This window comes from Ambystoma mexicanum, chromosome 3q, assembly GCF_040938575.1.
Source record: "Ambystoma mexicanum isolate Mex_15411 chromosome 3q, UKY_AmexF1_1, whole genome shotgun sequence".
Taxonomy (NCBI): Eukaryota; Metazoa; Chordata; class Amphibia; order Caudata; family Ambystomatidae; genus Ambystoma; species Ambystoma mexicanum.
This window is the reverse complement of record NC_090926.1, coordinates 371,659,144-371,671,577: the sequence shown is the minus strand read 5'-3', so window position 1 is coordinate 371,671,577 and position 12,434 is coordinate 371,659,144.

The window sequence follows — 12,434 nt, the reverse complement described above, 5'->3', positions numbered from 1 at the left end:
ATCTCGTGAAAGGGATGAGAGTTTGCTTTCCCATCCCTCCTTAACTAGACTGAGGGGGCCTCATGTAGGGTGTCCAAACAGAAGCTCAAAGGGGCTAAACCCTACTCCGTTCTGTAGCACCTGCCCGGAGGCGAACAGAAGGCAAGGCAGGAGATTATCAAATTTTCTCCTCAGGTGCTCTTACAAGCCACCTATCATGCCTTTCAGGGTCTTGTTGAACTGCTCAACAAGCCCATTGGTTTGTGGATGGAAGGAGGTAGAGAACCGGAAGGCGACTTCCCACTCTTCCCACATAGCCTTCATATATGCTGTTATGAAGTTTGATCCCCTGTCAGAACCAACTTCCTTGGGGAATCCAACACGGGAGTATATCCAAATTAGAGCCTTTGCAACGATGGGGGATTTGATGTTTGTCAGAGGGACAGCCTCGGGGTATCTTGTAGCGTGGTCTACCACCACCTGGATATATCTATTCCCTAAGCTAGTTTGAGGATCCAAAAGACCCACAATATCCATGCCTATTCTCCCAAAGGGCCACCCAACCATGGGTAGTGAAATTAAGGGGGCCTTTGTGGCACCACCTGAATTGACAGAAGCCGGGTAGGACAATACAAATTCCTTAACTTTTACACCATACTGCGGCCAGTAGAAGTGCGCAGACAAGCGGTCTGATTTCTTAGTCACTCCCAAGTGACCCACTAAAGGACTTTGGTGAGCCAAATCCAAAAGGAACTTTCTGTGGGATTGATGAATCAGCAACCTACTGGTACCCTCGCCCTCAGAATCCTTTAGCTCACTGTAAAAGAGTCCATCCTCCCAGTACACTTTGAACAGGCCATGGGGCTCGCCCTTAGCCTGCTCCTCCGCCTACTTCGGCAGACCCACCAGACTGGGACACTCTTTCTGGGCTGTGTAGAAATCAGTCTGATCTGGGCCCCCAGCTGGGCAGACCCTTCAGATCTGCTCCCACCTGATCCACCACCTCAGGTTCCTGCGCTGTGCCTGGCAACTCTAAAGTCACAGGGTCCACTGCTACCAATGTAGGGTCCCCCGTGACTACTAGCCCCTCTCCTGCAGGAGTAGGCGACTCAGTAGCCTGTGGAACTGGACCAGGGGCTACCAGCCACCCCGGTCCTTCCAACAAGCCATCTGGAAGCACTTCAGGCCCTAAGGCTCTGAGAGCGTTCAATCTGGCATTCCCTTAGGCTATTTCGGGGTCAGGAAGATCATTACCCAACGGAAATGGGACAAGGATGGAGACTTCACCTCACCAGCTGAACTCTACTATCGCCAAGGGGCACTTACTCTTACCATCAAATCCACTTACGCACAAATCAAGCCAAGCAATATACTGGACTGGCTGTACCCACTGTCGGGTAACAGTAGTGATGCTAGCAGCAGTGTCTCGTAACGCATGAGTTTTGTGTCAATTGATATAAACATGCTCTAGATAGAGTTAAGTATTATTGGGAACGGGGGTCTCTTCTGGAGATCCAGTACCGTTCCCACTCAGTGTAACCAAACCACATTCGGCCAATCCCTGGCCTAGTGGAATCCTCCTCTGAGAGGCCCACATTAATGATGGCCTCTTCCACAAGTCCAACATTCACTATGGCTTGCTTGGGTAAGACCTTGCAAGCAGGATCCCCTTTCTTATGGCCCAGCTCCTTACACACGAAACAACCTTTGGGTGGTGAGAACACGGGTGTCCCAGTGTTAGGGGTGCCTGCACTCTTCTTTTTGGTGTGCATGACTGAACTAGAGTTTGGGGGGTTCCCTTCATTCTTTTGGTGACCTGACTTTGAATAGGATTGGGTTGGACCTTTGTCCTTCCCATCCTTATTTACTTTTTTGTCTGCTGATTTCTCTTCCGATTTTGGTGTGCTCACCTCAGCCTTTTTCTGGACTCGAGTACTCACAAACTTGTCGGCAGCCTTTGCAAGCTCCCAAGGGTCTCTGATAGTCTTGTCCTCAAGATGCTGGTGTAGGTCAACCTCACAATTTTTCAACACATGCTCACACGCAATCAAATTGTACATCCCTTTAAATGTGTCAGCTTTGTTACCAGTCCCCCGCCCGATCAGATATTTCAATGACAATTGTGTGAACGCTTCAAATGTCTGCCCACTTTTCTTTCCAAGCTCTCTGAAGCTCTTGAGATACTGTTCCAGGGTTTTACAGAACTTCCTGAGTAGGGCTGCCTTCATGCTCTCATAAATGGTCCTTTCCTGAGGAGTTAACTGAAGAATTGCATCATTCCCTGGTGTCGGTAAGCGACTCATCAGGGCTGCACCCCACAGTACCTCATCCAACTCCTGCAGCTGGAATGCCAGCTCGAGCTCTTCAAACCAGTCAGAAATATCTGTCCCCAGTTCATAACCATGTACTAAATCTTTGGGGATGTGCCGCCCGGGCTTTTCCCAGGCACTCTGGTTTGAGCCACTACTTCTGCCTTCAGTAGAGGTGGACCTGTTGGCCTCTTTCTGCTCTTCAAGCGCCAACTTGCACATCTCTATGGTGACCTTGTCCTGCTGTTTCTGTTCCTCTAGCGCTAGTCTCCTCTTCACAAGAAGGAGCTTTCTAGCCGCTACCTCGTTTACAGCCGGATCAATTACTAGGCCACTTAGAGACTGTGCTGAGGCCTGGGACCTGTGGGATGCCGCACTAGCCCCTGTCCTCACTGACACTCTTGAGTGTAGAGAAACCACATTTGCTCCCCGGCGGGATGATTGGCGAGAAACACTGCTCATGCAGTCGTCCTTGCAATTTACCACCTCCGGAAGGTCTTGTCCGTTCGGTTATATGGGTCCTAGCCCATCCCCTTGGGTCTTCTCACCAACTGCCCGCGCTTCTACATAGGCTTGGAGGTTGGCCAGCAACTCAGGTTTATTAACCTTAGCGCTGTGGGGAAGTCCCCTCACTTCACTTAAAACGCGCAGGACATCCTTGGTCTTGCCTTTTATAGTCTCCATGTCAAGCAACATGACTATTACTATTACCTAGCAATAGTTAGCTGTAACTGTAACAGTACTTTTATTGTTGGGTGTCTAAGCTGTGAGCAAGGTTCCAACTGATCCAACCGCTTGCCACCAATGTGACGAATCAAACTCCGGGGCACCAGTGGTGCAGGGATGAATATCGGTTTCTAAACCATCAATCAACCCCACACCTCTAGTACACCAGAAGGCATCCGAACAGATTGGAATACAAGTGAATTATAAGGCCTCATTGTCCAATTTTGGTAACGTGGACGTAAGGGGGGCTTATATCCACAAGGTTGTGGATCGTTTGTTAGTTGGAACACAGTGAAAATACAATTATTACCCAATGATAAATGTGACTGTCCATCAAGGTTGTATAAAATATCTACTTTTATATTACTACAACAGACAGTGCTAGTGCATTACAAAATACAACCCACGCTGTAAAGGAACACAGAGGACAGACAGTTTCAAGAAGGAAGGGGATGCACTCTGGATACTGACAGGAGAGTAGTTGGTAAAGTAATCAGTCTTACTGTTCAAGGTTATTTGGTTCCAGCACCGAGGGTGCAAAGGGTTGTAACTATCTCCAGGGACCTTCAGAAATGGACCAGGGGGACAGAACCACAATGTACCTGGTGCTGAGGAGGTTCTTGGTGCTTGACAGTCTTGAGGCGGTTCCAAGGCGATTTGCAGCCTTTGAGACAGAGTTAGTGGTGGGAGACTGCTGCAGGTATCAGCCGGCAGGCAGTGCAGCAAGCGTGGCTGGACAGACCTTCTGCAGACAGGCCGGCGCAGAGGCTCGGGCCAAGAATGCGGTAATAACTGATGGACCCAGGCAGGCCATTCACTGCCTTTCATACAGAGAGGTGTGAACTAGCTTCAAGCTGACACATTGCATACCAAAGGAGGTTGTCTCTTCCAGCAACCAAGCCTCCTCTCCAGACTTGCCTTAATTATTCCTCATTAGTATGCACTGCCACCAGCCGGATTAGACGAAGGGGAAGCAAATCCATGGGGCCGTTGATATTTTAATTAGGCTGCCCATGGCTGCAGGAAGATGTGCCTTCCCCCTTATTGAGATGCTTTGATGTACCCGCGGCTGTCACATTCGAGCTGAATATGACAGGAGAAGACGGCGCATGTTTGCTGTGTCTTCCCAGAGACAGTGCACGTGACATGTGTTTTGTGTGGAAAGCGTATGAAATGTGTGCGGAATGGTCTCATTTATCAAAAAGCCCAGGCAAGCGCACTCTCCCCGTGCGGATAGTCAAATTCCTCACAAACTGATTTAAAATGTCTCGCCATCAACTCAACCCATTTAAAGTTCATAGAAGCCTGGCTCAATGCTGTATTACCCAATAACAGGCATTTAAATATGTTTGAAGTGGTTCTGTCCCACTGGCCTGCCTTGAAGGTCCGTAATGAATAGTAAAACCCTACTCCCTACCCTTTTCAAATATATCTTCAGTGAACTGGCAGTGTCCTAAATATTTGCCTATGCACCCCTCTTTTCATACCCATCGTGCCCCCTTTCAATGCAAAGTCTGCATATTCTGTGTATTCTTTTACAGGGTTTGGGAATAGTGTTTTGATCAGAGTATTTGGGTCTGGTTTGCCACTGATGTGGGAGAGTGTGACAGGGCTCAAGAGGAGAGCTTAGTCGTAGCTCAGTTAGTGTTGATGTGTTAACTGCGAGGCCTGCAGCATTCGTCTGTGGGCGGGTTTATGTGTGTAGTGTAAGGTGGTAGGAGATCTTACAGTTGCGTCAGTTATTTGGGGAATGGCAAAGTAGGCCGGAACAGGAAAACTACCTGCAACCCGGCTCTCCTACACCGCCTACACTGGGCCATTAAAAAGACCCTATCCAGTATATGCTCTAATCTAATCCTCTAAAAGGATCGAGGAGTAGAAGTGAAGTGAAGGCTCTGTAACCCTGTGGTAATCGCGTATACTTATCCAGTCGAAGAGGTGACAGGCTCTCAATCCATGTAGTAATCCTCTGAGCCCACCCCGTCGTAAAGGTGACAGGCTCTGGAACCCTGTAATAATCCCCAGAGCCCATCCATCGCTAGAAATGACAGGCTTTGTAGCCCGGTGGTAATCACCTGAGACTATCCAGTCCAAGAGGTGACAAGCTGTGTCTAAGTGACAATCCCCCAAGCCCTCCCAGCCCTACACGCGACAAGTTCTGCAACCCTGGGGTAATACCCTGAGTGCATCCCTTTTTAGAGGTGGCAGGTTCTGCAACTCTGCAATAATGCCGTCACCCCATCTATTGCCAGAAATGACGTGCTATGCAAACTGATAAATTGCCAGAGGTTATCCAGTCGTAGAGACGACAGGCTTTGAAATCATGTTAATGCCCCGGGCACATCTGTATCTAGAGGTGAAAGGCTCTGTAACTGTGATAGTCTGCTTAATCTATCCACCCACAGAGGTGACAGGCTCTGTTACCCTGTCTTACTCTTCTTGGCCCATCCACCCTAGAGGTGACAGCCTCTGCAGCCCTGTGATAATCTCCTTAGCCTAACCGCCCTTAGAGTTGACAGGCTCTGTAACCCTGTAGTAATCTCCTTAGCCCACCCACTCCTACAGGTGACAGGCTCTGTAACCATGTGATAAATTGACAGGCTCGGTAACCCTGTGATAATTTCCTCAGTGCATCCACCCCTAGAGGTGACAGGCTCTGTAGTCCTGTGTTACTCCCCTTAGCCTAACCACCCTAGAGGTGACAGCCTCTGCAGCCCTGTGATAATCTCCTTAGCCTAACCGCCCTTAGAGTTGACAGGCTCTGTAACCCTGTAGTAATCTCCTTAGCCCACCCACTCCTACAGGTGACAGGCTCTGTAACCATGTGATAAATTGACAGGCTCGGTAACCCTGTGATAATTTCCTCAGTGCATCCACCCCTAGAGGTGACAGGCTCTGTAACCCTGTAGTAATCTCCTTAGCCCACCCACTCCTACAGGTGACAGGCTCTGTAACCATGTGATAAATTGACAGGCTCGGTAACCCTGTGATAATCTCCTCAATCCATCCACCCTTAGAGGTGACAGGCTCTGTAAATCAGTGCAATCCCTTGAGCCCATCCAGTCCTGGAGGTGACAGGTTCAGTTCTACGTGCTGCCCTCATGATAACTCGCGTGTCAATCGGTGAGATGTGGCCCGGCGCCAGCAGCCGCAGGCTGTTCCCGACGCAGGGCCGGAATGTGCGCGTATCCCATGTGCAGTGACTGATACTGCAGTGAAACTGACACGTCCCCCATCCCCACCCGTCCGCCCACATCCCCGCCTGGCGCCCCCCCCAGATCCCCCTCCTAGCATTCTGTGTTGCTAGGGGTGCCCGGCAGAGGAAAGTTTTGCACATAAATCATCGAGTGCCTCAGGTGAGAGGTGACCAGAGCAACGGGGGTGGGGGTGGCAGGAGGGAAAGGAAGGGCGGAGAGGAAAAGTGGAAAGGAAAGAGAGAAAGAGAGAGACATGGCGAGATCGAGCCATAAGGAGAAAGACGAAGAAGGAGAGACGGCATAGTGAGAGCAGGGACATGGGGAGACCCATAATAATAAGCGAGGGAGGATAGCACGTGTGGAGAGTGCGAATGTGAGATGGCGAAAGAGTGAGAGAGCCGCAGAGAGGGAGATGGAGGGGTGGAGAAAGTCAATAAGAAATACAAAGAAAGCACGGGAGAAAGGAATAGAGAACTGGAAAGTGTGTGGTGAACAGAGCGAGCGAGGAGTGAGTGTAAGAAGGAAGGTGCAAGAGACATCTGGATTTCTAATTGTCGATAAGAGTTCAAGGACACATTGTAAGGCCCACGTGACTTGCAGAGTAACAGAAGTCAGGGTTGATTAGGAGCCCTGAAGGAACCAGGGGCCAGATTACAGAAACGTTGCACCGGTGTAAGTGCAAAATTGCATGGTATTAGAACTAGGGCAGTTTGCCCTAGGTTTAAAAACACTGGGACATATTAGAAAACTATTGCACCATGGCAAGTGCAGTTTGGCATGATATAGACACCAGGGCAAAAATGGCCCTCTGCAAAAAACATCAATTTTCATCGCATTAGTGCAACAGGACAAAGTTTTCCCTAGTGCTGATACAGTATGCTATTAGCACAGGACAAACTTTGTCCTGGTGAAAAAAGACATTGAAAATGTATATTTTTTTCACTATGGCTATTTTTGCCCAGTGTTTATACCATGCCAAACTGTACTTTTCATGGTGCTATAGTTTTGTCATATGTCCCAGTGTTTTTAAAAATAGGGCAAACTTTCCCCTAGTGCTAATACTGTGCACCTTTGCACTTGCACCGGTGCAAAGTTCTGTAATCTGGCCCCAGAACTAATGTTCCCTCTAATTATTTTCCCTAAGTGCGAAAATTATTACTCTTCGTGCGCACATTATTTTCCATGTGTGTAACCGAACAACAATGAAAGCCACTTTGTGAGCATGCATGGTTAGTGAGATACCATCTATGAAGAGTTTGGAAGGCAATTCCCCCTTTCCAACCACGCCAATTCTTTACAAATCGGTGTAAAAGAGCATTTTACAACTCTTTTTCCAAACATATAGGCTAAAAAAACAAATATTTTATATCTTATTATAAGGAGAGCTCTTCAACCACTCCAAGACTTCAAGATATGCCATAGCACCTACCAAAGGTACTGCTGCACAGAGAGAAAAACATGTATGCACATAAAAAGCTTTGCATGCTCAGGATAAACAATAGGTTTAGTTGTGGCTATTCATTTGTCAACACTGCTCAGAGACAATGCAGAAAGTGCTTAACGACATTGGGGGAAAACTCCTGTTTATTACAAAAAAACAAGTATTGCTAATCACTGATGTGCCTGTCAAAAAATTCAGACATTATGCAACTTTTGTAAATTGAATAGTTGCAATTGAAAGGAATGTGTCAGAAAACATGCCAATATGAGTAAATGTGGCATTTTAATGGAGTAATTCAAGGGCCAGGAGAAAATGCCTCTCATCATTTGTGTAAGGACGATAATTGCAGCAGAATAACTGCACCAGAGAATATGATGATCAGAATTCCCGGGCCTCTGCTTTTCTATCCACATTATGCTGTTATGTGAGCTGTGACAACATTTACTCAACACCAGCCTTATAGCTAGGAGGCATATAGACCATCCATTTCACTCCCTAAAAACAGGGCAATGTGCCCAACAAAAACAGGAAACCATGAGCATAGGAATGTATCCCCTGCTTCTACCCTCAAAGTTCCTCTGATATCTTTTCAAATCAGTGACCAGCAGAGCAGGCACACTGGTAGAAACTCAAGTATTATTATTCACCGATCTCAAGAGGAATTTTAAGGGGAAAGAACATATTTTAATAAGCATGAAATATCCCTACTGGCAAAGCCAATTACTTTCTTACTCCGTGAAAAATCTTTTCATTGCAATTATGGAGTAAAATCGTATCGGAGCCCTGCTTGAAATCCTGACATAGAAAGTGAAATCAAAGGGCACATAATACAGCGTATAGTTGTGCCCACTCTTGCTCACCATAGCCTACACAAAAATCAACAAGAGCCTTATCGAGGTTGTCTTCTGGTACCCTGTTGAAGAAAATCACATAGATTTGTCTTGTAAATCAATAGTAGAAATGCTCACAGGTACAAAATATTGAGTACCTTCTTCTTTAACTAGGGACTCCTCTGAAATTCACTTATTAGTTGAACAAGATGCATGGGGATGCTAAACGCAATACTTGCAAACTCATAATTATATTGAAAAGCTCTCAGCAGCTGAGCAAAGAAAGAAATAGAAGGTGCAGTTTCCTAGACTATTACTATAGTTTCCTATCCTTTAGCAACAAACATTTTCTTGGCTGTACTGTACTGCCAAACCATCTGATTTGGTTTTTGAAAGTTGCTGATTTGTCCTTCACCCCGAAGGAGTGTTCTCCTGTTCCCTTCCACACCTTCCCCTTCTTGGCTCCTGTACGAGCCTCCAATATTAGTTGACAGGGCTCTGTAAAAAGTGAGGGATTGTAGCAGTAAAACACTAAATGGGATATTTGCATGCCCACAAAACTTTGCAAGCAAATCCAATTTAAAGTCTCATGATATTATGTGTAGTTTAAGAAAATGTCATGAATCTGCATGTGCACAATTACTATGAAGTACATTCAAGATTGCTTGCAGCATAACCCGCCTTTCAATTGTTGGGTAGGATTATACAAGAGCTTAGTGAAACCATGTTTGTATAGCAGCAAGTTAACATATAATTTGTTGAGGTCTACGCCACATGAAACTCTGAACATTTTGAAAGGTTGCAGATTGTGTGAAAAGCATTCTAGTTATATGAATATTGTTGCCCTCATTTTATATACGGATAATGCCAGGTACAGTCCATATCAATTATCCCTTGCAGGCAAAGTAATTTATTTTGCAATGTTGCTTTCCACTTATAGGGTAATGTTAGCAATGCTAAAGTAGGAGACGCTGAGCATGGCATTTGCCTACCCAAAATCCTTAGAGGGCGAATTCATATTTGAGTTTTATAATGCGTTAACTTGCAAAGAGGGCTCTTCAATGTGCGTGTGTGCCATAAGTACAAAGAATAGGAAGCATGGGATGAGGTTACACATCCTAGTAGCCTGCTTACATACAGTAAATATCTGATATTTGAGCTGACACTTGAATTACATAGTGTGGGCAATGGATTTTCTAAGGCACAATGAGTAAGAGAAATGTTTGTTCTTTGAACAACATTCACATTATAATAAACATAAAACAACACTTGTATCTAAGTCTGGTAACCTTTTGCAGAACTAAGGTAGGCAGAGTCAAGGCTGTCTGGTAATATCTGAATGTGGCCTGGGGCGGAGTTCAAGTCATACGATAGAAGTGTGGTAGAGTCACGCATAGCAGTTATTGGTGGAGAAGAAAGATAATTTGGTTAATGTGTGTAGGTATTTCTTAGTTATGTGTTCTGTTCATGGAGCCACTTTTTCATATTCATTTTTACCCTCTTGTGGCTGTATTCTGTTTTTAGGTTTTTAAGGTCAAGCTTGTATAGTAGGGCAATGTAAATAGGTTAGACCACAATACCAAGAACAGTTGGTATAATTTAGCTTAAATTTGAGAGAAAGCAAATAGTAGGTAGCTGATGTGGTTGTCCCTTATTAAATCTTTTTGAATAGGTGGAAATTGTCTGTGTGCGCTGCTAAAACTCTTCTGAGCGGCACCCAGAAGGAAGCTGGGCAAGTGCACATGTGCACAGCTTACAGGGAACATTGCAAAACTCTTCTCGGGCCTAAGGCAGTCAAATTAGTGCCTGAAAGGAAGCTGTTGCTAGGAAAGGCCCCAGTCTTTACTATGGCAGATCTAACAGGGGCGACAGAGCTGAGAAGAGGGGGCATACTAATAGAAATCCCACTCTTTGATAACTTGCCTGCCCATCCACTACATCCCCAAACCCTGTTTGCTATACTATGGTCCCAAAAGGTCAATTTGATGCTGTCCAGGGAGTTTTTGCCCATGCTGGTAATTCTGCTGCACCCCACCAAAGCCTCTCTACGTACAAACGGGCAGCCTCCAGTGGTGTTTAGCCAGAATAGGCATTTGTTGAGTAAAGCGTCCCTTGACTCTGGCTTTTCTACTACCAGTTTGGGCACCCCCTGAAGAAAGACTGTTGTACAGTTGGATTTTCCTGGTTCCGGCAACTTGGGCTGAACCCCCGACTTCCATGGACCCTGGGCTTTGGATTCGGTGCAGTCGGAGACATTGGGGGCAGAGGCCTGTGCCTGTGTTTGGTCAGCGGTAGTCCCTTTGGGGGAGGTCAGAACCAGGGGGACCTCAACAGGTAGACAAACCGGGGGACTTTCCAGGAGTGGGCACGTATACACTTCGTCTGCTGGGGTGCTGATCATGGGCTCCACCACTTGAACAGTTCCATCTCCCTTCCTTTGGGCCTCTAGCAGAGTGTATAACAGATCCTTAATGATGGCCAGCTCCGCCAGAACTTGAGTGCACCCACACCCCCTATGCAAGGGCGCTTCCTCGGTGGGTTGGTCCGAGGTCACGTTGGGCTCATGGTTACTCACAGCAGGTGTTTGGTTTGGTTAATAGCCTTGACCGACCGAGATGGGGACACACCAAGGGGGGGGGCTACCCCCTGAACTTATAAATGAGGATATATCGCTCCACGAACTACTGTGGGAGCTTGAGGAGTTTGAGGAGGAATTGCCCCTTTGGGCAGATTGGGCAGTTAGTGTCAATCTGTCCCCCGCAGCCAAAGCAGATGAAATGGAGGTGGCCGGCCGGGGCCTGGAGGGTAAAACAACCAGACTCTGTGCGGGTAAGGGGGAGGGCTCTACCCTTGGACTATCCAGAAGATAACGGATCTCATTAAGCAGGCGGTGGGTATCCCCAAACTTTACGGGTGCTCTAGCCTCATGGATGGTTCCTGGAGCACAATGTGTTGTCAAGGCAGCCAGGGGACCCGCTATCCAATTCCTCTTTAGCTGTCTAATTTTCCTCTTGGCACCGGGAGGGGGACCCGGGCCGAGCTCTGGCCCAAAAAACACAAGGGGTGCAGGGGCTGGGGTCCCCCCAGTGTCTTGGGCAGGGTGGGCCGACATAAGGCCCCAGAGAGAGGGCTCAAGAGTAGGGCAGAAAAGGTGCCGGGTAGGAATGGTCTCCTGCTTTACTTCCTTTGCAGACAGCATACGGCAGCAGCTTCCATACGGTGAGCAGCGGCTTCAAAACTCCAACCTCCTACTGTTCAATGATGGTGTGACTTCACTGCAGGCAAACAAGGGGTACAACGCTTCCCCTCTGCGACCCGCGAACACCCCTGCGGGACGCAAACACCCCGCCCTCTTTCCCCGTGGGCTTCACCCGTCGGGCTTCGGCGTCCAGGCGTAAGAAGTGGAGGGGGCGTGGCCAAAGTACGAAGGCCCTCCTGGGCCAAACAGAGTCCCCCTGCGGGACGCAAACACCCCGCGCCCTTTCCCCGCGGGCTTCACCCGTTGGGCTTCGGCGTCCAGGCGTAAGAAGTGGAGGGGGCGTGGCCAAAGTACGAAGGCCCTCCTGGGCCAAACAGAGTCCCCCTGCGGGACGCAAACACCCCGTGCCCTTTCCCCGCGGGCTTCCAATCTTCAATGGAAATTCCCAATGACGCACATATATTTTTTAATTAAATTGTATTGAGAATTAGCAGAAAAAAAACTACATAGGATCACAAGCACAATCGAGAAAAGACTATGCACTCTGCTTGTCTGACAAGAGAGAACAGCCCCCATAGAGTCTTTATACAGATCTGTGGACTCCCCCTATAGAGTCCGCAGAGTGATGTGTAGACTGTCAGAGAACCCAGCTGCTGAAAGAAGAATTGGCTGTGAGCAGATTTTCCCGTAACCGGTAGACTATACACAAGAGGAGAGACCAAGTAACTGCAGGGGGAGATGGGGAGACCAATG